A 22,906-nucleotide genomic window follows, 5' to 3' on the forward strand; every position below is an offset into this window, starting at 1 on the left:
GCCAAGGCTACACAGAGAAATCCTGTCTCAAAAAAACAAAAACAAAAACGAATAAACAAACAGAAACTGGTGTCACCAAAGATGAAGACCTTGGTTCTCTGATGAAGGCTGTACCCTTGGCTGCTGCATTCTCTAGACAGGAGGAATACTGTGGCATCACACAGCAGAAGGTCAAAGGGCATCAGAGAGCTGAAGCCTCTTTCAGAAGACCCTTAATTCAGACGAAGAGAAGGGAGCCCTCAGGACCTGATGGCCTCTTAACCATGACCCATCTTAATACTAGCTCCTGGGTAATGGTTTCAACGCCTGACCTTTGGAGGGAACACATTTGACGACAGCACCACCTTCTGGTGACTGTGAGTAATGCTGCTATGTTGTGTTTAAGTCTGAAATTCTTTCAGTTTTTTTTGTTTTTGTTTTTTGTTTGTTTGTTTGTTTGAGACATAGTCAGACTGTAGAACTCTGGCTGGCCTGAAACATGCTATGTAGACCAGGCTGGCCTCAAACTCACAGAGATCCACCTGCCTCTGCCTCCTGCGTGTGAACCACTACACCCAACCTTCAGTTTTTTAAAAACACAAATGCTTCTTGAATTTGTGGGTCTTCCTTGGGTGAGGGCCATTCCAGTCTTCTCGTATCCCTTCACTTTTAGTAAATGTACCCCTAAAGCAAGCAGTTTTCTTTCTGGAAGTAGGATTTCCCCAAGTATCTAGGGTGGGCTTTGAACTCCCAGTCCTCCTGCCTTGGCCTCCCAGGTCCTGGGATTGCAGAGTTGGGCCTAGTTTGTGTGTCGTGTGTGTGTGTGTGTGTGTGTGTGTGTGTGTGTGTGTGTGTGTGGTGTGAACTTTACATTTAATTAATTGTTTATTTGTTTGTTTATTAAAACAGTTTTTCTGTATAGCTCTGACTATCCTGGATCTCGCTCTGTAGTCCAGGCTAGCCTCAAACTCACAGAGATCCTCCTGCCTCTGCCTCCTGAGTGCTAAGATTAAAGTGCCACCATGCCCAGCTGGATTTATTTTCTTTATGATTGCTGTGTGTCTGGGTGGTTCACGGCATTTGTACGGAGGTCAGAGGACAACCTTCAGAAGTCTGTTCCACTGGGTTCTGGGGATCAAACTCCAGTTGTCAGGCCTTCAGGGCAAGCACTGTACCCACTGAGCCATCTTGCCGGATCCCACGTGTGCCTTTTGGAGGAACGTCAGACTGTTTTACATAGTTGTTGTGTCATTGTTTTTGGTTTTTTGTTGTTGTTGTTGTTGTTTTTTGGGGGGGTGTCCTTTGGTTTTTTTGGTTTTTTGTTTGTTGGTTTGGTTTTTCATAACAGGGTTTCTCTGTGTAGCTTTGGAGCCTGTCCCGGAATTCATTCTTTAGATCAGACTGGCCACGAACTCACAGTGATCCCCCTGCCTCTGCCTCCTGAATGATGGGATTAAAGGTGTGTGCCACTGCCACCCGGCCGTTGTGTCTTTCTTACATCCCTACTAGCATACCTCCTTATATTTATTCCTTCCTTCCTCCCTCTGCCTTGATTGTTGGTTAAATGGCGCGCTGCTCGTGGCTGGCTGGGCCATGCTGGCAGAAGAGAGTGCTGGTCGGAAGAGTCACAAGCCATGGTTACCTTTTTAGAGCTTTATTGGGGGGCAGAGAAAGAGAGAGAGGGAGGGAGAGAGGCGGGGAGATAGAGAGGGAGAGAGAGGACAGACGGAAGGAAGGAACGGAAAGGAAAGAGAGGGGACTCCATCCCAGGCTGATGACGCAATTAAGGACCGAATCCTTACATCCCAGACTTTCACTTGTTATAAAAAAGCAGGTAGATGGGAATAGTGGCGTCCTTCCTCTCAAAAACTGCTTCCAGCTGACAATTGGATGTCGGTTGGCTTTTGGGGGAGTCTTCTGAGGTAGACATACATTGTGGGATGCTGTTTGTCATCCGTTTGCTCTAGAGATATGTACCCCTCTTGGCTGCGGCTGGGAACTTTCTGTTTGACAAGATGTTGATGATCTCTCTGGACTCTGGTTCTGTGGTGGTCCTGAACCATTGGCTGAACAGTGAGTTAGAAGAGGGAACTGGGAAGAGAAAAGCTTGTGGTGCATGAGAACTTATTTCTTGGAATTAGGGACAAGGCAGAGATCAGGGCCCTGTCTGTATGCACGTGAGAATGAGTGGGCAGAGTTAAGGTGAGTTAGGGCCAGTCATAGAAACAGCCCAAGCCCGCCCACTTGAGCCCGCCCACTGCCGGCGGAAGTCAGACAGAAAAGGTTGCACGCGGCAGAGGCAGAAATGGGGAAGGAGAAGGGTTTAGAGCTTTAGCAGAAAGCTTGGAGATAAAGTAACTCTTATTTGCCCGTTCGCTGGCAGAGGTTCCCGCGACACTGTTATGTGGCCAGGTTTTCTGGTGCCCACCCCTGTCTGCCAATGTAAGTGGTAAATGTATCCGCCCCTTTGTCTCATGGCTGTAGCCGAGAGAAAAATAAAAAATTAAAATAACAAACTGGGATCAGACTACAATCTTGGGCGTCCCCAAAGAGTAGAGAGAGATCCATGAATCAGCTCAAGTCACCATTCCTCTTCGTCAGGGGAAGGTGAGGGCTCGGCTGTACTGCAGTTGGTCCACCGTTGAACCCTAGACACCATTGACCTCCTTGTCAGGAGCGAAAATGTACCTGCCCTTGTCAGCACAGCCCGAGGACAACCCCGGGGTGTCCATCACAAAGAATATAGCTCAGACTACAGCTGCGAGAACGGCAGACTCACTGTGAAGAATCATGGCGGTATCAGTAGTGGTAGTTGTATGGGGGTCCAGCAGAGGCGGCAAGGGATGCGCATGGTCTCGCTGGATGGAGGAGGAAGCGGTCACAGCAGGTCCTCGGTGTTTGGTGGTGTATCCGAGTCTGAACGGCACCAATGTTGGTTAAATGGCACTGCTGCTCTCTGCTGGCGGCAACGAGCCATAGTTACCTTTTTAGAGCTTTATTGGGAGGGGGGAGAGGGAGAGGGAGAGGGAGAGAGAGAGAGAAAAGAGAAGAAGGAGGTCCAGATGGAAGGAAGGAGCGGAAAGGAAAGAGAGGGGACACAGAGGGCCCACCCACTTTTGAGGTTGGGTCGCCGTCCCAGGCTGATGATGCAATTAAGGACACAATCCTTACATTGATAATACCTACTTTATTGTGAAGTTGTGTGGCATTGTGATTTTATTTACATTCACCTAATACTCACATAATATGGACATCTTTTTGGTGGGTTTCCTGCTTGGTCATTTGAATATCTTCTTTGGAGAAACAACTGTACTCCTTTGCCCATTTCCCCAAAGACAAGGTTTCCTCTGTGTAGCCCTGGCTGTCCTGGAACTCACCCTGTAGACCAGGCTGGCCTCAAACTCACAGAGATCTGCTTTCCTCTGCCTTCCGAGTGCTGGGATTAAAGGGGTCCTTTGGTTTTCACTGTGGGCTTGGAGGGCTCCTTTATAGAATCTGGAGGAGGTATGCCATGCTACTGGGGGGTGGGTTTTGTCGTTTCCAAAGGCCATGCCATTTCTAGTGTCTCTGCCTCCTGTCTGTGGATCAAGATGTGAGCTCCAGCACCATGCCTGCCTGCCTGCTTAAGGGAATTTTACCAAGGGCCTGCCCTGAGGGAATCCCTCCCAGGGTGCTGGGGAAGTCGCTACATCTGGCAGGTTGTCTGAGGGAAAATAATCTATGTACACCATGCTCTTTCATGCGCTTATTTCTCTAAGACAAAATTCTATGCACACAGCTTCAGCTCCACCCTCACACTCAGCTCCTCTCTGTGCCTGTTGGGCCTGCCTGTCATAGTCCTAACTAAGCTCCTGTGCTTTCGACCTCATCTCCGTCCTCTGTTCCTTCATCCTCCATCTTTCCTTCCTTCCTCCTTACCCCTGGCTCTGAGAAACTCTGCCTCCTTCTCTTCTCCCTGGCCACACAACTCTGCCTGGGCCAGGAGTTCCGCTCCAGTCTTACCGCGCCTGGTTATGCAAAAAGCCCTATTGTCCTGATTCAACCGCTCTGCCCTGCTACTAGGCCAGAAGGAAGAGGATGGTCTGAGCTTCATTTGCACAAGAAACAAAGCTATGTATCTACAGCCGGCCTGCCTCCTAGGCCCTGCAGGGATGTTACCTAGTGGATCAGCAGCAGGTCTGAGAAACTAAACTGTTTGTCATCATATGGCCTAATAGTATATGGGCGCACAAGAATCTCATAGAGGAAGACAGCTGATATATATTAAAAGCTAAATAACACCAAATACTTCTTGACTTTTCTAGGTATAGCTTTAATACACAGCTGAATCTCTATAATATATTCTTGCAGCCCAATGCACCTGCTGCCATGCTGCCCACCGTGATGGCCGAGGACTCACCCTCTGAACTATAAGCCCCCAGCAAACTCTTTCTTCCCTAAATTGCTTTTGTTAGTTTTTAGGAAGAGTCCTTCCTGAGCCTGGAGCTCCATGGACTGGCAGGCCAGTGAGCCCCAGGGTCTTCCTGTCTGTCCTCACATCCCCAGGGCAGGATTACAGGTCTGCTACGGCGCCCAGCTTTTCACATGGGTCCTGGGGATTTGAACTCAGGTCCTTATGCTTGCACAGGGAGCACTTTACTAACCGAGCCGCCTCCCTGGATCCCAGTCTCCTACCAGATGATAAGTAACTGCTCAAGTCCATCCCTAGACTAACGCAGGCTTCGGTTTGTTTGTTTGTTTGTTTGTTTGTTTGTTTGTTTGTGCTGTTTGTTTGTGACAGGATCCCGCTATGGATTCCAGGTTGGCCTGAATTTACCGTGGAGCCCAGGCTATCCTCCAACTCTCAGCAATCCTCCCGTCTCAGCCCTCCTAGTGTTAGGATTATAGACAAGCACCACGCATTTGGCTCCGACTCGGCAGAGACACCTCTCAGTCCAAGGCCTCAGCATCCAGCATGGCTGCCTTGGTGCCAAGCAGCACAGGCTATCTCAGGCCTTACTGGGAGTCAAGTGTTAGAGTTGGTCAAGAACTTTTGTTAAGCCTGTGACAATGGGGACCGAAAAAAGCAGCTCCAGCACTGGATTTTGACCCAACTGAACCTGTGAGGTACTGGTTTCCCTGGCAACAGCCCAGTGAAATGAGCTAACAGTCCCAAAGTGCAGAGTTGCTACCTAAGGGTTGCGGCTTCCAGAAAGCATTCAGATACACCTTTGAGCTCAGGGTCTGCTTCCTGGGGACCTAGGCTGACATTTAGCATCAAAAGAGACCTTCAGGGTGTGATTTGAGGGTTGTGAAAAGCAATTTGGAAGCAAACAAGTACCTCATAGTTGACGGTAGGAATGAGAATAGCCTTGACCTTCAGTGGGCATCTTTTTTTTTTTTCCCCAAGACAGGGTCTTTCTGTGTAGCTCTGGCTATCCTGTAACTCGCTCTGTAGACCAAGCTGGCCTGAGACTCACAAAGATCCACCTGCCTCCTAAGTGCTGGGATTAAAAGCGTGCACCACCACCACCCCGCTAGGCCTCCTAATTACTCAATCTTTTCCTGATAAAGGCCTCTGTAGTAGCTTCAGAGGACTCTGAATAGACTTTCTCTGCGGTCTTCCATTTCCAAGGCCACATTTAAGTAGGGAATGTTTACCTTGAGGTTACAAATAAGGACATTGACATGGGCAAACCTAAGTCTCTCAGGCTCCTGGTTTCCAGGTGGTAGAGGCAGCTCCTCCCCTATTTCCAGGGAAAAGCAGTTTCCTCTTCTCCCAGAGTACACAGTGGTCTTGTGCAAAGCAGGGGCCATTTGTCTTTCTTCAGATCTATTTCTGCCACATTCAAATAACTGGGTTCCTAGCAACTTATGAGTTAAGCAGATTAAGACCTTAAGCACAGATAAGACTAAGATAAGGTCTGAGGGAAGGCATCTACTGGGACCACTCACCTTCAGTGATTCAACTTTCTTGCAAACGTTTTTTTTGTTTGTTTGTTTTTTTTGTTTGTTTGTTTGAGACAGGGTTTCTCTTGGTGCCTGTCCTGGATCTTGTAGACCAGGCTGGCCTCGAACTCACAGAGATCCACCTGGCTCTGCTTCCCAAGTGCTGGGATTAAAGGCGTGCGCCGCCGCCGCCGCCGCCGCCGCCGCCGCCGCCGCCGCCGCCGCCACCACCACCACCTGGCGTGAATGTAATTCTTACATGATAATTGTTCTTATTATTTATAGTTTTATTATGTTCGAGTTAAAACCTTTTCTTATTATTGAGACAAAAAAAAAGAGGAACTGTTGAGTCCAAAGTTTTGTACCTAAATCACTTTCTGTCATAACTAAGGAGAACTATCTAATCTTCAACCCAAGAAGGATATAATATTACCTGAGTAAACAGGAAGTGCAAAGCAAGTAACGTCCAAAACTAAGGAACAAGAGAGACAGCTGGCTACCTGGACAGTTGCCCAAGGTTCCTCTCTAACACGGGGGGGCATCCATCTTCAGCCTACAGGCCTAGAAATATATGGCAGATTTTTTAGTGAAGTAGGAATTTTGAAGGACTGCCCTACCTCTTGGCAAAGTTCAGCAGTCACCTTTTTTTTGTGTGTCCTGCTTGTTTAATTTGGATAGCACACTGTCAGCAGTTGAAGCAAGCATAATTTCTTTGCCCAGTGCCTAACTTTGCCACAAATGAAAGCAAACTCCATATGGAGGCTCTTCGATGCCCATCATCCTCTTTTGAAGTAAATAGGTGCTGCCAGGGGCAGATGTGTCTCACTGTCAAGAAAAGCCTTATGTTCTTAAAACATTAAAATGTGCCCTGTGATAGTGGTGCACACCTTTACTCCCAGCACTCAGGAGACAGAGGCAGGCAGATCTCTGTGAGGCCAGCCTGGTCTACAGAGTGAGTTTCAGGACAGCCAGGACTGTTACACAGAAAAACCCTGTCTCTGGAAAAAAAAAATTAAAATGCCATATTCTGTAAGTCTCTGAAGTGTTTGAAGACATCTATCTATTTAAAATATGTCTCTGATTGACCTTAAAAATATACCTAGCAAGATTATAAGTTTGATTGTTATAGATGACTAACTACTAACCTGTATTTCTTAATATCCTAAATAGCTTTTAAGGACTAGAATTTTACATTACATTTTAAATGAGCTGCATAGATACAATATCTTAAACAATAAATAGAAATACATAATACAGTATAACAAAAAAACCTTAAATTTGTAACAATATACAAAAATATCTTTTTTGTTTTGTTTTGTTTTGTTTTGTTTTGTTTTGTTTTGTTTTGTTTTGTTTTTCAAGACAGGGTTTCTCTGTGTAGCTTTGTGCCTTTCCTGGATCTCGCTTTGGAGACTAGGCTGGCCTCAAACTCACAGAGATCTGCCTTCCTCTGCCTCCTGAGTGCTGGGATTAAAGGCGTGAGCCACCACCGCCCGGGTACAAAAATATCTTAAACAAGGGTAGAAACATATATACAGTATAACAAAAATAACCTCAAATTTGTATCAATATACAAAAATCCAGGTGCAAAGCTACACAGAGAAACCATGTCTCGAAAAAAAAAAAAATCCATACCAATGTAAAATATTTGAGATTAATAGTTGCTTTTTTAGTTTGAAAGTAGATACAATAATCTACCCTTTTATCCTATCATTTCTGATCCCCCTTTGTCTTTTCAGAATCAGATTCCTGAATCTAATCTCCTTTGTTTAGTTTCCTCCCTGACCGTGACCAATAACAACTTGTAACCAACTCCTGTAAATGATGACAAACATCCGTGAGCAACCAAAACCTACCTATCCCACATCTTGGGGATGTGGGCATCATGTCCTTAAAATTGCTTCCTGCTGTTTGAGGGCAATGGAATCTTTAGGGGACCCTGAGAAAATTGAGACAATGGTCAGGTACTGGGAGAGCTAGCTGTATCATTTGTTGTCCAGTCTCTGCATAATGGGAAAATGCAGGGCTTGTCTGAAGTCCTGGCAAGAGTAGTCTGTGAGGCTGGATCATCTCAGGTAGGAACTTTGAAGATGTTCTGCAAGCAGAATTCTGAGGAAACTGCGCCAGAGGCATTCTGAGAGGCCGGATCACCTGGGCTACTTGTCTTTACTGGTGCCTGGTCCTTTTTTTCTGAAAACACACACATTTTTAAAGGTAACATATATATCTGTATTAGCACAGTATGGAATGTATGGTGTATATGTCAGCTAAAGATGATTTTTTGTTTTATGTTTGAGCAGGTAAAAGGCATCTGTTAACTTTATAAGTCTATTTGGACTCTATAACCAGACCGTAATACAAACCTCTATCCATTCCATATGAGAGTACAGCATGTAATAATAAGACATGAGGACTCTGCAGCCAACAAGATTTATTGTGTCTCATCCAGTCTTAAAGCTGTTCCTATGTCAGGGGATCAGTTTATACATCACCTGTCTTGTAGTCTTTCTTGGCTTTTTCCCTGATGTCGGAGGTCTCCCCTGATCAAATCTGATCTCGATTAACTTTGAAGGAATCCATAGCTTTTCAGTTCCTGTGGAAACAAAAGCACAACCTCTCCCCCAATGCAACACATTGTCACTTCCATTTTGAAGCCACGACATCCCTAAAGTATCTAGGCTGGTTTAATTCAGCAGTCCCTTCCACAATCCAATCTCTCTTAGCAGCTGTTGTCTGTTCATAGCATTCAAAAAATTCGAAGTCAATAAAGCACCATATAGGATCCAGATGCCCTGTGTATTTCCCATCTTTAAGTGGATTTTTAAAAATATTATTTTACTCTCTTTAAAGACTTTACTCTACACCGGGTGCCTTTAATCCCAGCACTTGAAAGGCAGAGGCAGGCAGATCTCTGTGAGTTCAAGACCAGCCTGGGCTACAGAGTGAGTTTCAGGAAAGGTGCAAAGCTACACAGAGAAACTCTGTCTCAAAAAAACCAAAAAAAAAAAAAAAAAAAGAAAAGAAAAAAAAACTTTACTATTATTTTTTTAAAGATCATTTATTTATTATGTATATAGTATTCTGCCTGCTTGTATCCCTGCAGGCCAGACAAGGGCACCAGATCTCATTACAGGTGGTTGTGAGCCACCATGTGGTTGCTGGGAACTGAACTCAGGACTTCTGGGAGAGCAGCCAGTGCTCTTAACCCCTGAGCCATCTCTCCAGCCCCTACTATTATTTTTAAACTACTTTTCTATGACTGTCTATATCCATTTTCTTTTTTCTTCAGCATCTAAGCACATTTTAAAACATCCTGTGCCTTTTTAGAGATTGTTCTCTGTCTGGACCTGGCTTTACTAAGCATCTGCAGTATTCTCTGACTATGTGAGACAAATTTCAAACTGCCATGTCAGAGACCACATGACTCAGCTCAGTGCCTGGCACTCGAGGCTGGCTCCAGCCCACAGACAGCAGCTGGTAGCCACACCTCTGTATGCCGGGGAGCACTAGCCTGCCTGAGAGAGTGCAGGACTAGGAAGCTACATCAGGCTCTTTAAAATCCTTTTTTTAAAAAATGTATATAGTGTTCTGTCTGCATGTATCCCTGCACACCACAAGAGGGCACGAGATCTCATTACAGATGGCTGTGAGCCACCATGTGGTTGCTGGGAATTGAACTCAGAACCTCTGGAAGAGCAGCCAGTGCTCATTAACCTCTGGGCCATCCCTACATCAGGCTCTTTATCCAGAACTTTCCTTAGCTTTCTCGGGTCCTATGTTTGGATATTCAAGCCCCCACATTGGACACCATATGTATCAAGGCTTTCTCTGTACTGCCAGCTCCCAAATAGCAACACTGAGACTTATTATTAATTATGAAAGTTTGACCTTAGCTTAGGCTTGTCCCACTCACTCTTATAATTTAAATTAACTCATTTATTTTAACCAACGTTCTGCCACGTAGCTTGTTACTTCATCTCTCCATACTGCTTACGCTGCTTTCTCTGCATCTGGCTGGCAACCCCACTTTTCTTCCTCTCCGAGTCCTCTCTGTCCCCAGAAGTCCCGCCTAACCTCTTCCTGCCTATCTAGTGGCCATTCAGCTCTGTATTAAACCAATCACACTGACATGTCTTCACAGTGTAAAGGAGTATTCCACGACAGTCTAGGCCTGGCCTCTCACAGATACTTTGCAAAGATGGCCAAGTCCTTCTCTTCTGTGCACATGCTACACCCACACCAAGAGATGTCCTCTAGGGCCAGGATGTAGCTCAGTGGTACAGGACTTGGCTTGAATGTGTGAAGTCCTAGGTTCAATCCTCAGTTTGCCATTCCACCTCTGAGAAAAAGGGACTATCTCAACACCAACCTTTAATCTCCATGTGTGCTTAGATAAGCACACCCATGCACATGTAGACACACACACACACACACACACACACACAGAGAGAGAGAGAGAGAGAGAGAGAGAGAGAGAGAGAGAGAGAGAGAGATGAATACTAGTGATATAGAGCGATGGAGCTTTAGAGACTATTTCTCCTTGTCCTTGTGTCTGGATTGGCCTTATGACTTGCCCTCACCAACAAAAGGCAATAGACACAATGGCGTTCCAGTTCCAGGCGAGCTTTTAGGAGGATTGGCACCATGGAGGAAATCCACTTGAGCTTGGGCACTACAGTGAGGGAGGTGGGAGCTAGCCATGCAGAGACACGCTCCCATCTTGCACCTGTCCCAGCAGAGACACCATTTATTCAAGGAGCAGGACATCTTGGACACTTCAGCTCCCCAAACACCAACTGAACCAGATGGCAGGCTTTGTGCGGCCAAAGAACTAAGCCCCAAGGATCTTTGTTGGTTTTTTGGTTGGTTGGTTTTTTTGTTTGCTTTTGTCTTTTTGAGGCAGGGTTTCCCTGTGTAGCCCTGGCTGTCCTGGAATTCACTCTGTAGACCAGGCTGGCCTCGAACTCAGAGAAATCCTCCTTCCTCTGCCTCACAATGCTGGAATTAAAGGTGTGTGTCACCATGCTCAGCTCCAGTTTTTAAAAAAATAGGATGGCTAGCCTGGGCTGGCCTCAAACTCCCTATGAATCGGAAGATAATTTTGATTTCTAGTCCTTCTGTCTATACCTCCTGGGTGCTGGGATCATAAGCACATGTACCACAGCTGCTTTATTTCCTGCTAAGGATCAAATCCAGGCCTTCATACATGTACTTTGTACAAGTACTCTATCAACTGAGCTACACCCCACCCCTCCCCACCCTCCCTCTTTTGATAGGTGCTCCCTGTGTCACTCAGGCCATCCTCCAATTTGAAGTCCTCCTGCTTACGCCTCCCAAGGGCTGGGATTACAAACCTGAGCCACCACATGCAGCTGCCCCACGTTTATAGACAACAAATGGCACCCTGTTCCGCCAGCGCTAGGGTCACTGTGATTGGAAAAAGAACAGTCGGAACTGTCCAGGTCTGTGAAAACACAGACGCTGTGCTGTGAACGAGAACGGCCCCCGTTGGCTCATAGATTGGAATGCTGGGTCCCCAGCTGGTGAACTATTCGGGAAAGGTTAGGAGGTGTGGCCTTGCTGGAGGAGGTGTGTCATTGACTCGGGGGTTTCAAAAGCCCGCACAATACCCAGTTAGCTAGAATATCTCTGCCTTGTGCTTGTGGATTAAGATGTAAGCTCTCATCTACTGCTCCAGGGCCATGCCTGCCTGGCTGCTGCCATGGCTCGCACCATGGTGGTCAGAGACTCTAACCCCCTGAAACTGTAAGCCCTAGTTGAACTCTTCTATGAGTTGCCTTGGTCACAGTGTCTAGACATACAAAAATGATTAGGACAGAAGCCGTGCTGAAGGATGCTTACAGAGGAGGGCTGCAAGTTCAAGGCTCACCTGGGTGACATACTTAGACTCTGCCTCCAAGGGGGCTAAAAGACACTCATGCACATAAAAAATAAATGAATCTAGCCAGGTAGTGGTGGCCCACACTTTTAATCCCAGCATTCGGGAGGCAGAGGCAGGCAGATCTCTGTAAGTTCGAGGCCAGCCTGGTCTACAAAGTGAGTTCCAGGACAGCCAGGGCTACACAGAGAAAACTTGTCTTGAAAAACCAAAAATAAATAAGTGAATCTAAAACCATTTTTTCAAAAAAGAAAGAGTGATTGGTGCATTCCTTTCCAAGTCGGAGGCAGAATTTTGGGGGTGTGGAAGTTGAGGCAGGGTTTCTCTGTGTAGCCCTGGCTGTCCTGGAACTCACTCTGTAGACCAGGCTAACCTCAAACTCAGAGATCCACCTGCCTCTGCCTCCTGAGTGCTGGGATTAAAGGCATTCGATATCATGCTTGGCTGGTGGCAGATTTTTTTTTAAAGATATATTTTAATTTGAATGATGTGTATGTGCATGGAGGAAGTGTGTGTGTGTGTGAGTGTAGGTACTCACAGAAGCCAGAAGAGGGCGTAAGATCCCCTGGAGCTAGAGTTATAGCCAGTTGTGAGCCATCTGATAGGGGTGGTGGGAACTGAACTTGAGTTTTATGCAAGAGCAGTATGTGCTCTTTACCTCTGAGCCATTTCTCCAGCCCAGGAGGCAGAACTTTTACATGTAGAAATCGTTCTCCATTTTATCAGGTGGCCTGGAAGGTGCCAGTTTTGAGTGGTACCTGTATCAAGAGAGGGCTGCCTAAGAGGTTCAGATCAGTTCAGATCATAAGACATGCCGATGCACTTGGGATTTTTTTTTTTTTTCTTTGAGACAGGGTTTCTCTGTGTAGTTTTGGAGCCTATCCTGGAACTCACTCTGTAGCCCAGGCTGGCCTCGAACTCACGGAGATCCTCCTACCTCTGCCTCCTGAGTGCTGGGATTAAAGGCGTGCGCCACCACCGCCCAGCGCACTTTGGATTTTAAGATCCTGTGAGTAGGAGTTTCTTGGGGTCTCTGTAGAGGTAACAATTCTGTGGGAAGTCTCTGGAAGCTAAGTAGGAGATCTGCCATAAGGACTGCTGGAACTCTGGAGCTCAGTCATGCTCACTGCGGTCCATTTGGACAAAGGGGGAGATGTGTCACTGTGCTCCAGGTGTGACTAAGCGTCTATGGTTACATGCCAGATTGGTACACATCTAAGCTAGACATCACCAGACAGGCCCTGCAGCATCCTAATATTTGAGGGCAATGCTACATTCACAGCTGGGCCAGTCAGGTCCAGAAGGTGTGGGTAAAATTAAATGCCAGGAGACTCAGGCTCCCTAGCATCTGTGTGGATTTGACAACTTAGCTTTGACTTACCCTGGTGGCCTCAAGGCGGGTTCTTGGCAACTCACTGACAAAGGAGGGGAGAGTTGAATCCAGTTCGTGGGTGAGTCAGATGGACATGGACCACTCTATTACAGACTGAGAATCCTGCTGGGGGGTGCAACAATGGGAAGCATACTTCTCTACCCTCTTTTCATGGAAAGAGAGGATGGGAACAAGCAGACACTAACCCCTAGCCAGCGACATGTGTCTCGGCTTGTTGGTCAAGGGCATGGACAGAACAGGACGGGAAGACCGGGAAATGTAGCGTGGGTAGGCACATATGCATGAACCCACAGACTGGGCACAAAGCATGTGGGCCCTTGTCGCACAAGAATACTGGCCAGAGGTTCACAGCCAGTCTCTGCCTATGGATGCCAGTTAGCCTCTACATTTCACTCCTCTGGCTTTGCCATAGACTTTGTCAAGAATATCAATGGAGCCGGGAGGTGGTGGCACACGCCTTTAATCCCAGCACTTGGGAGGCAGAGCCAGATGGATCTCTGTGAGTTCGAGGCCAGCCTGGTCTACAGAGCAAGATCCAGGACGGCACCAAAGCTACACAGAGAAACCCTGTCTTGGGGGGGGGGGAATCAATGGAGATGACAATGGGGCTAAAAAATGGGCTCACAACTCGGGCTCCATCTTATGGAAGCTGACCAATGAAGAACCAATCTTCCAGCAGTGGGTGGCAATATGGCCGAGTTGCCCAGAGACAACAGCCAGCCATCTGGTGGCATAGTGGTTACATCAGACCCTTTCTACTTTGGGGGTCAGTAATAATTCTCACTTTCAGGAATTGCTATGTTCACGGAAAAAAAAAAATTATCCACAGTGCTTCTGTAAATAGCATCATCTAAAGGCTTCCGAGAATGCTCTATCTGAACCAGAGATATAGCTCAGTGGATAAAAGTATTTGCCACCAAACCTGATACCCGAGTTCGATCCCCGAAACCGCCATGAAGGAAGAAACCAGGCCGAGTGTGCACACCTATATTCTCAACACTCAGGAAGTGGAGGCAGGAGGAACATCAGGGTCATCCTCAGCCACCAAAGGAGTTCAAGGCCAGCCTGGCATGCATGAGACTCTGCCCTGCTGAATAAGCAATTAAACAAATAAACACTGTTTCATCCATTCATTAAAGCCAGGGGCCCATTTCAGGGGGAATGTGACAGTGGCCATATGCACACGGACTTACCATTTTTACCACACACCTATCACTCAGAAGTAGCCAGCCTGAGAGAACAATGGAAGGGAGTGACTTCATTCCCAAACCTTGCAGGGTTTATAAACGGCTATGGTACTTCATCAGACCATTGTGGAGCTGGAAAGGCCTCATATTCACAGAGCACTCCATGCAGGCCCTGTCATGCAGCAAGTGCTCAATAAATGCTTTGAGTGTTAACTGGGTCAGCTTTTGAAAGGTCTCTGCGCCCTAAGGGAAGCTGGTGGTCAGCTCCACTAAGCCTAATAGGGCGGTGCCTCCCACAGTGGCGTGACATGCTTTGAATACTCTTGGCTGTTCCCAAGGTTCCTGGCTTGAATTACAATCTTCTGCCAGCAGGCAGGGCACAGATGCTGGAGAAGAGACCAGAAAACTCTGCATAGTGCAGGAAGTGGAAACTCTGATGGGGATTGGCTGCCTGGGGCAGGGTGGAGGGGATCCAACATGATTATAAAAAGCCAGCCTTCAGCCAGCCAGAAAGTCGCTTCCTCCTGCAGCACCCATCTATCAGCAGGCTCCGGGCAGCCACGCGGCTTTTCTTCTCTCCTCCAAGGTAAAACCAGGAGGCAGGAAGTGTGGGTGCAGAGCTGCCCCACCCCCCACGCTGCCTGCCTGTGAGCCTGAATGCCTATTAGGGAGGCAGACTCCTTGGGTTGCTTTCATGCCCTGGGCTGTGACTAATATGAAGGTAGGGCTTTTAGCAGACGGAATGGAAAGCTGTGAGAGCCGCAAACCTAGCTTAGAGATGTCATTTCAGCTCTCTGTACCCTTAACCCCACCACTGCCCCCGAGTCACTTCCTCTACGGGATGGAAACGGGCGTCAAGAAGTCTCAGCTATTAGGGTGGCTGCGGTCACGCCCGACAACCTGACTTCACTTGATACCCAGAGTACACATGGTGGAAACAGAACCTACTCCTGCAAACTGACCTCTAACCTCCATATATGTGCCAGGGCACATGCTCCCCTTCACACCCCGAAACAAACAAACAAACAAACAAATGGCTTTTTAATGGAGATTAAGCCACTCTTCCTAAGGTTTGAGGACAGATGAAGCCATCTGAAATGGTTGTCACAAGTGTGGCAGTGAGCACCAGTGAGTAGTGGATTTAAACCCCGACTCTTCATCTCGTTGACTGCGAAGCCTTGGAACTGTTACTTAGAATCTCCAAGGCCCAGTTTTCTTATCTGCAATGCATGGTTGGCAATAATGTTACCCACATCATGGGTTTTTATTTATTTTATTACATTTTAGTCATTTATTTATTAGAGTTATTTCATTTTATGTGTACGAGTGTTTTGCCTGCATGCATGGGTGTGTATCATGTGTATGCCTGGTGCCCGAGGAGGTCAAAAGAGGATGTTGGATCCCCTGGAGCTGGAGTTACAGACGATTGAGAGCCACTGTATAGATGCTGGGAATTGAACCTTGGTTCTCTACAAGAGCCCCAAGTGCTCTTAACCACCGAGAGATCTCTCCAGCCCCCGTTATTTATTACTACTGCTGCTGTTATCATCATCGTCGTCGTCATCATCATTCTTATCATCCTCATCATCTAAGATCTCACTTTGTAGTCCAGGCTGGCCTGGAAGTCACTATGTAGCCTAAGCTGTCCTAGAACTCTGTGTAATCAGTCCACCTGCCTCTTAAGTGTAGAGATGACAGGCATAAGCCTGCCTTTGCTAACAGACATCTGTAACTGTATGCCAGCTACCTGTACGCATGGCCACCAGGTGGAGCAGAACTTAAGAAAGGACACGGCTGGGCGGTGGTGGCACACACCTTTGATCCCAGCACTCTGGAGGCAGAGCCAGGTGGATCTCTGTGAGTTCGAGGCCAGCCTGGGCTACAGAGTGAGATCCAGGACAGCCAGGGCTACACAGAGAAACCCTGTCTCAAAAAATGAAAGAGAAAGAAAGGAAGGAAGGAAGGAAGGAAGGAAGGAAGGAAGGAAGGAAGGAAGGAAGGAAGGGAGAAAGAAGGAGACACAGACCTTGCTGGTGCTCCTGAGGGACAGGGTTCTAGTCTCAGTTTACTGCAACATCCTACTTTCTTCTTCTTCTCCCCCTTCTCCTCTTCTTTTTCCTTTTTTCTTTTCACCAACCGACCATCAAATCAGAAAGAGAAACAATAGATCCAAAGGGGTCTGAAGGCCCCAGGTCTCCCCTTCTGACTTTACAGTCCTGGGGCAAAGTCCTTGAAAGGCGCCACCGTGCGGCAAAAGGAGGTATCGTTCTTGTACTTTCTGCCTCTTCAAGTGGCTAAAGGAAGGCGGGTAAGGATCCAGAGTGACTGGGGGACAGCAACTCAAAGGCAGCGAATTCCAGGCCAGCCAGGGCCACATGATGAGACCCTGGTGGGGGTAGAGATTCGGGATCCCAACCATAGAGACTCAGACAAGTTTCTGCCATGGGCGGAGGGGTGCGATTATTACATACAAGAGGCAGCGCAGAGTTAGCCAGGGTCCCAGGAAAAAATCCCTGCTCAGTCAGTTCCAATGTTTGTTACAATGACAGTTCTGCTACCGGGTCGTCACTTGCCAGTGAAATCTACGGCCACCAAGTGGGGCCTCATCAAGCCGAGTGCCTGGGGAAAGTCCCTTTTCTTTGGTAAGACGCTCCAAAATCAGAGGGTCCCAACCCCCTAGTTCTAGAAGCATTCGGGAGCACTAGACACATAATAGGGCCCCTGTTTTCCTCCAATACCCACACTTTCAACTGTGTTAGTGCCCCTTCAGGCACTCCCCGTCAGGGAGCTCAGAGGACAGTGCTTTGGGGTTCTGGAGCCCTGGGGTACACAGCAGAGGTGGGTCAAAGGGTACAGATTTCCGGCACTTGGGGCCCTCACCACGTTCCTTCCCTCTGCTGCCCCACCTCAGAGCTCATGGCTGGCACTCACAGGCATCAGCATTATAGTTTGGTTTTACCTAAGATCTTGAAACCACTCACAACCGGCGGCAGCATCCAAACCCAGTCAGTCTCATTCAGAAGCCCTGCTTTTAGCCTCTTAGGCTAGTGCCTCATGGAGACATTGGCCAAGTCCCACCAAGCCTTAGTGTCCTCATCTGACAATGGGGATGAATGACCCTTCTCACCTCAGCTGGGTGTAGCAGCCCACGGCTGCAATCCTGGCTAGCACTTGGAAGCAGAAGCAAGTGGGTTTCTGTGAGTTCGAGGCCAGCCTTGTCTACATAGTGAGACATTGTCTTAAAAAACAAAACAAGGGCTGGAGAGCTGGCTCAGAGGTTAAGAGCACTGGCTGCTCTTCCAGAGGTCCTGAGTTCAATTCCCAGCAACTATCTGGTGGCTCACAACCATCTGTAATGAGATCTGGTGCCCTCTTCCGGCCTGCAGTCAGAACACTGTATACATAATAAATAAATCTTTAAAAAAACAAAACAAAAAACCGAACCAACCATACAAAAATGATGGAAGGGAAGGATGGAGGCGCCGTGGCTGGGGATTGGATTGGACAAGGCTGCAAATGCCCTGGTGCTGTGAGATGGTGACCCCTCACACGTCACAGGGCTGTCACACAGAGATAAAATGATGCTGTGATTTTGAACCCTCCAGCACTACACGGGGGTCTCCACAGAGGCAGCTGCCACAGCATTCATTGCTAATGACATGTATTAGGAAGGCCAGGCATGGTGGCACACGCCTTTAATCCCGGCACTCCGGAGGCAGAGGCAGGTGGATCTCTGTGAGTTTGGAAATGAGATTCACTTCACAGAAGGCCCTCTCTGAGCCTTGACTTCTCCATCTGGATTTCAGAGGCTTGGATCTGACCACTGGTTTTCAGATATTTAGATTCCCAGGCCCTGTTCTAGGGCCCCGGAGACCTGTCTCGGGTGTCTGCGCAGCAGCATCCTCTGGGGCTACACTGTCTCCAAGCACCTTGCAAACAAAGGGGGTGGTGACGAGAGAGAGGAATAACCAGAGGCTCCCAAGAACCCTCTCCTCCGTCCTTGCCCTTCCTCTTCCAGCCACAGCCCAGAACTTCTCTATCGCTCTCTCCAGTGACCTAGATGAGAAGACACTGTGTCCTGTGAATCACCCAGGCAGTGAGCAGCCCGGGAAGACCTGGTTGGGGCCTGCCTCAGCCACACGCCCCCACCCTCAATGTCTCCTCACGTCAACCACAGTTCTGGAACAAAACCAGCTGATTTTGTTTCTGGCCCAGAGCACAAGCTGTTCTCTGTCTGGAGTGTCCTTCTAAAGTTCACCTGCCTACAGAAAACTCTCCCTTGCTGTTCTGAATGTTGTCTCCCCTGAAGTTCTTCCTCAGCGCTGACCTCCTATACGGTGAAGCTGGAGGGGAGGAGCTGAGCCCTGACCCAGACTTTGTACCGACTGGCTCCATACTCTCTGCTTAGGCAGGGGTGGAGAAGGCGGGTCTCCAGTCTCTGAAGAAACATTTTGGTGGCCCTATTTGGATGGAGAATACAAACTGCCGTGTGTGTGTGTGTGTGTGTGTGTGTGTGTGTGTGTGTGTGTGTGTACATGCACGAGAAGTTACTTTGTGAAGGCTTGGCGAGGCCTCCCTGTCCTCACAAAGCTCCAGGGCAGAGGAGAAGGTTTGTACAGGGAGCCCACGGACCTCTTGAGGGGTAATTGGAAGGGAAGCACTGTCCAAGCTGTGTTGACAAATTTCATGTTTGTCTGTGTTGGGGAGGAGTGTCCAGGGACATCGCAGTGCCCAGACCAAGGCAGAAGGTCAAGAAGACCCTGATAAATCAAACAGTAACAGCAAATCCAGGCATGGTGACGCACCCCTGTAATCTCAGTACTTGGAAGGCCGAGGCAGGAGGATCCAGAGTTCAAGGCCAGCCTGAACTACATATCAAGACTGTCTCAAAAACTACCACACAAATAACCAAGAGGACAGGGGTGGCGTGGTTTCCAACCCTAAAGACGGAGAACCATGTTATGGTTTTCATCTGGTTGGGCACACTTGTTGAGTGGGTTCAGTGCTTGCCAAGTCTGCCGGGAAGACCTGGACCCTGGGAGAGGGCTCTCTGTGAATGGTCGAAGCTGCTTTCCCGAGAACTATGATTTCAAGATGTCTGGAGCTAGGACAGCACTAGTGAGGAGGGACTTGAAGCCAGGTGCCTCTCAGGAGTCACGTCGTCGTCTACCTGTCCTGCTTGTCCCTGCCTTTGTTCCAGGGCCAATCTCTGCAGATGGCAGCTGTTGGCCACCGCTGGCATGGCCCCAGAGAAGCATGCCTGGCAGCTGTGAAGAAGAGGCAGAGGCACAGCATAGGAAGGCTGGAGCTGGGTACCTGGCAGGCAGCGAGCGCTCGGTAAATGTCAGCTGCCACCGCAGTAAGTGAGGGTGTGTAAGAGAGACTCGGAGATAGCCAAGGAAGAGCTCGGGACCGGAAAATCCAACTGCGGAGCCCGGCTTTGCTCTTAGGTGCTCAGAGTTCTTCCTTTCTCCCAAAGATGGACATCAGATTTGGTCCCCTCCCTCCTGGAGCGCCCTCCCCCATCCACTTATTCCCTTGGACACCATCAAAGCAGCTCTGCTCCTACACGGCTAACTTTGAAAATTTTACATATATATATATATATATTGGTTTTTTGAGACAGGGTTTCTCTATATAGTCCTGGCACTCCTGAAACTCACTCTGTAGACCAGGCTGGCCTCGGACTCACAGAGATCCACCTGCCTCTGCTTCCTGAGTGCTGGGATTAAAGGCGTGTGCCACCACTGCCTGGCTAGATTTATTTATTTTTATTTTATGTGTGTGGGTGTTTTTGTCTGCACGTATGTCTGTGTACCATGTGTGTGCCTAGTGGCTGAGGAGGCTTAAAGAGAGTGTCTGATCCTCTGGAAATGAAGTTACAGACAGCTGGATTCTGGGAACTGAACGCTCTTAACCTCTGAGGCATCTCTCTAGCCTCGTAATTAATTAGTTTTTGAGACAGGGTCTTGCTATGTATCCCAGGCTGGTTACAAACTGGTGACTGTCCTCTTCCCTTGGCCTCCTGAGTACTAGGGTTGCTGGTGTATGTCCCCAGTATTCTGAATCCCGGGCCCCAGCAATCCTCAGGCTGAATCACACCGAAAATGGCCGGCCCTTCTTCTCCTCACAGTATTCTCCCAGAATGCAACTTAATTCTTCCCCTCCCTCCCACAGGCATTTACTGAGTAATCAGTCTACGCCAGGCACTGAGCCAGGGGCTAAGGACCCCACAGCAAGAGAGACCCACTTCCTGCCTGCTTGCAGCTCACACTGGATCCACGAGGCTTCCCCTTCCTTCCGGCTCACCTCCTTTTCACCCCCATTTCTTTTCCAACCAGAACCCTGGTCAGCCTTCACAGACTTCAGCCATGGCCTTCACACAGCACCAGACAGCATGACGACACAGCAGGAGGGGCATGTGACATCTACGGGCTTTTAGACTTCTCCCTGGAAGTGGCCTTCGAACAGGCCCACAGCTGAGTCCCTGCCCAGCTGCGGGGCTGGGACCTGACAAGTGCCGTGCATTCTTGGAGTCCCAATTCCCTTTTCTTTAAATAAAGCCTGTGGGTTTCCTCCGCTAAAGTGGTTGGGGTTTTGTTGTTTTTTAATAAAACTTTTTTTTTATTTAAAATTTTAAGTGTGTGTTCGTGTGCGTGCGCTCAGAGTCCAGAAAGGCGCGTTGGATCCCCTGGAACTAAAGTCACAGGCAGCTGTTAGCCCCTGACGTGGGTGCTAGCTAGGAACCTACCGGGTCCTCTGGAAGTGTGCAAAGCTCTTGTGACCGAGTCATCTCTCCAGCCCCGTGGGCTTCCTGTTCTAAAGTGTCTGCTGAGCCCAAAGCACACACTCCGTAACCCCTGGCCTTCTCAGATCCTCGTGCCTCGGAGTGGAGTTTATTTTTGGGAAAAGCCACCTTGTAGTGCCAACTTTGGTGACTGAAGTGGTGGTGGTGCTGGGCAATGCCATGTTTGGTCACAAACGGGGGTGACTAGAAACTGGCGGAGGGAGCTCTTTCCTCCGGAGCCACATCTTAAGATGAGCCCCAAATTAGACTCTACGGGCTCTGGGCTCAATCCCAAGTATAAAAAAAAATAAATAAAATTAGACCCCAGTTTCTGACGGCCTTGCTGTAAGATGGTGTGAAGCTCATCTCTGGTCCTCTGTTTCCCGGTCTGTCAAACGGGGTCAGTGGAGTATCGTCTAGATCAAGGATGTCCTTCCCAAGTGCTGACTGTAGAGGTGGTTGGTATCTTTGTTATCTTAAAGATTTAAAAAAAATGTGTGTGTCCGTGTCCATGGAGGCCGGAAGAGGGAGGAGCTGGAGTTGCAGGTCACTGTGAGTCACTAAACGGGACCTCTGTCTTCTGTCTTCTGGGACAGCAGCAGCTGCTGAGCCATCTCTCCAGCCCTTTGCCTTTTTTTTTGGGGGGGGGGCGGGGGGAGTCAAGATCTTGCTGGGCTGCCCAGGCTGGCCTTGAACCCCACGGCTCAACAATTCTGCGTCAGCCTCCTCGGGCGCTGGACGACAGGCATACCATTTCAGCTGACTTAGAGGAGTCCTGACCTTTCATAAAATCCCTTGGTCTAGAAGTTTTCTTATTCTTTAAGGGCCTTCCAGGCCCGAGTACCTTTCAACAATCTGCCCCTCCAAAGGCTCCCACAATTTCGTGCTGCTGTGCACGACTATGACCACCAGGTGGCAGTATAGTCCCGGGCTAGACTCTACCTCAACCCTCATTATCCTTGAGCTGCTCCGCAATTACTAAAAGCCTTCCCTGGGGCAGTCTCCAGCGCTGTCTTCCGAGACTGAAATGGATGGACTCGGCTTCTGCTCTGCAGTAGGAACCCAGGACGCCGGAGTGATCATCCTCGGGATTTCTGAAGGATCTTCCTCCCGCGCTCCCCTTGCAAGCCCTCAGTCCCACAATCCAGGACCCTTTGCCATCGGGGCTATGGTCCAGGTCCACAGCCTGTGCCCCAGACGTGGCCAAAAGGATTAAAAAGAAAAAGAGCGGAACACGCCACACAGGCTTCTTGGCTGGCGTTAGAGGGAGATGCTAGGAACCAGGCGTCACTAGGCCGGCCTGGAAAGGGGCCTGGGCCAGCAGCAGCTGGAGGTTGCTGAAGCAGAAGAGGCCTGTGGCTTCCTGTGAAGAACTGAGGAACCACTTCCTTCAAGCAGATGGCTGGGGGGAGGGGTGGAAGGCTAGGAAACTCAGGCCTCCTGGTTAGGAGGGAAAGGGGTCCCAGGAAGGCACGTCAAGAGGCTGGGCAGAGCTTTCTCTTGGCTTTGCCGTCTCCGAAGATCGCCAGACAGGCAAGACAACAGCGTCATTCATGTGAAGCCGTGTGCCGTTGGCGGCCACGGAGAAGTCAGGGCAGGAAACAGGTCTGCTCACCCAGACAGCAAGTCCAAGCACCTAGGCACAAGTGCCCAGGTTTCAGTGCCCAACCTCAGAAACTCAGACCGAGAAACCCAGCCCCAAGTACTTGGCCTCAAAAAACCCAGCAGACGCC

The 22,906-nt window shown here is 48.7% G+C and overlaps 1 long non-coding RNA gene and 1 other non-coding gene across 2 annotated transcripts; one reads left to right on the forward strand and one right to left on the reverse strand.

The window, feature by feature from the left end:
• Positions 1-570: 570 nt before the first annotated feature.
• On the reverse strand, positions 571-672 carry LOC143272090 (U6 spliceosomal RNA). Its single transcript, XR_013049539.1, has one exon. It is a non-coding gene; the product is annotated as a U6 spliceosomal RNA (small nuclear RNA).
• An 18,063-nt stretch (positions 673-18,735) lies between these two features.
• On the forward strand, positions 18,736-21,020 carry LOC121827654 (uncharacterized). The gene is made up of 2 exons (XR_006069972.2): positions 18,736-19,723; positions 20,564-21,020. It is a non-coding gene; the product is annotated as an uncharacterized LOC121827654 (long non-coding RNA).
• Positions 21,021-22,906: the final 1,886 nt, after the last annotated feature.

This window comes from Peromyscus maniculatus, chromosome 2 (genome assembly GCF_049852395.1).
Source record: "Peromyscus maniculatus bairdii isolate BWxNUB_F1_BW_parent chromosome 2, HU_Pman_BW_mat_3.1, whole genome shotgun sequence".
Taxonomy (NCBI): domain Eukaryota; kingdom Metazoa; phylum Chordata; class Mammalia; order Rodentia; family Cricetidae; genus Peromyscus; species Peromyscus maniculatus.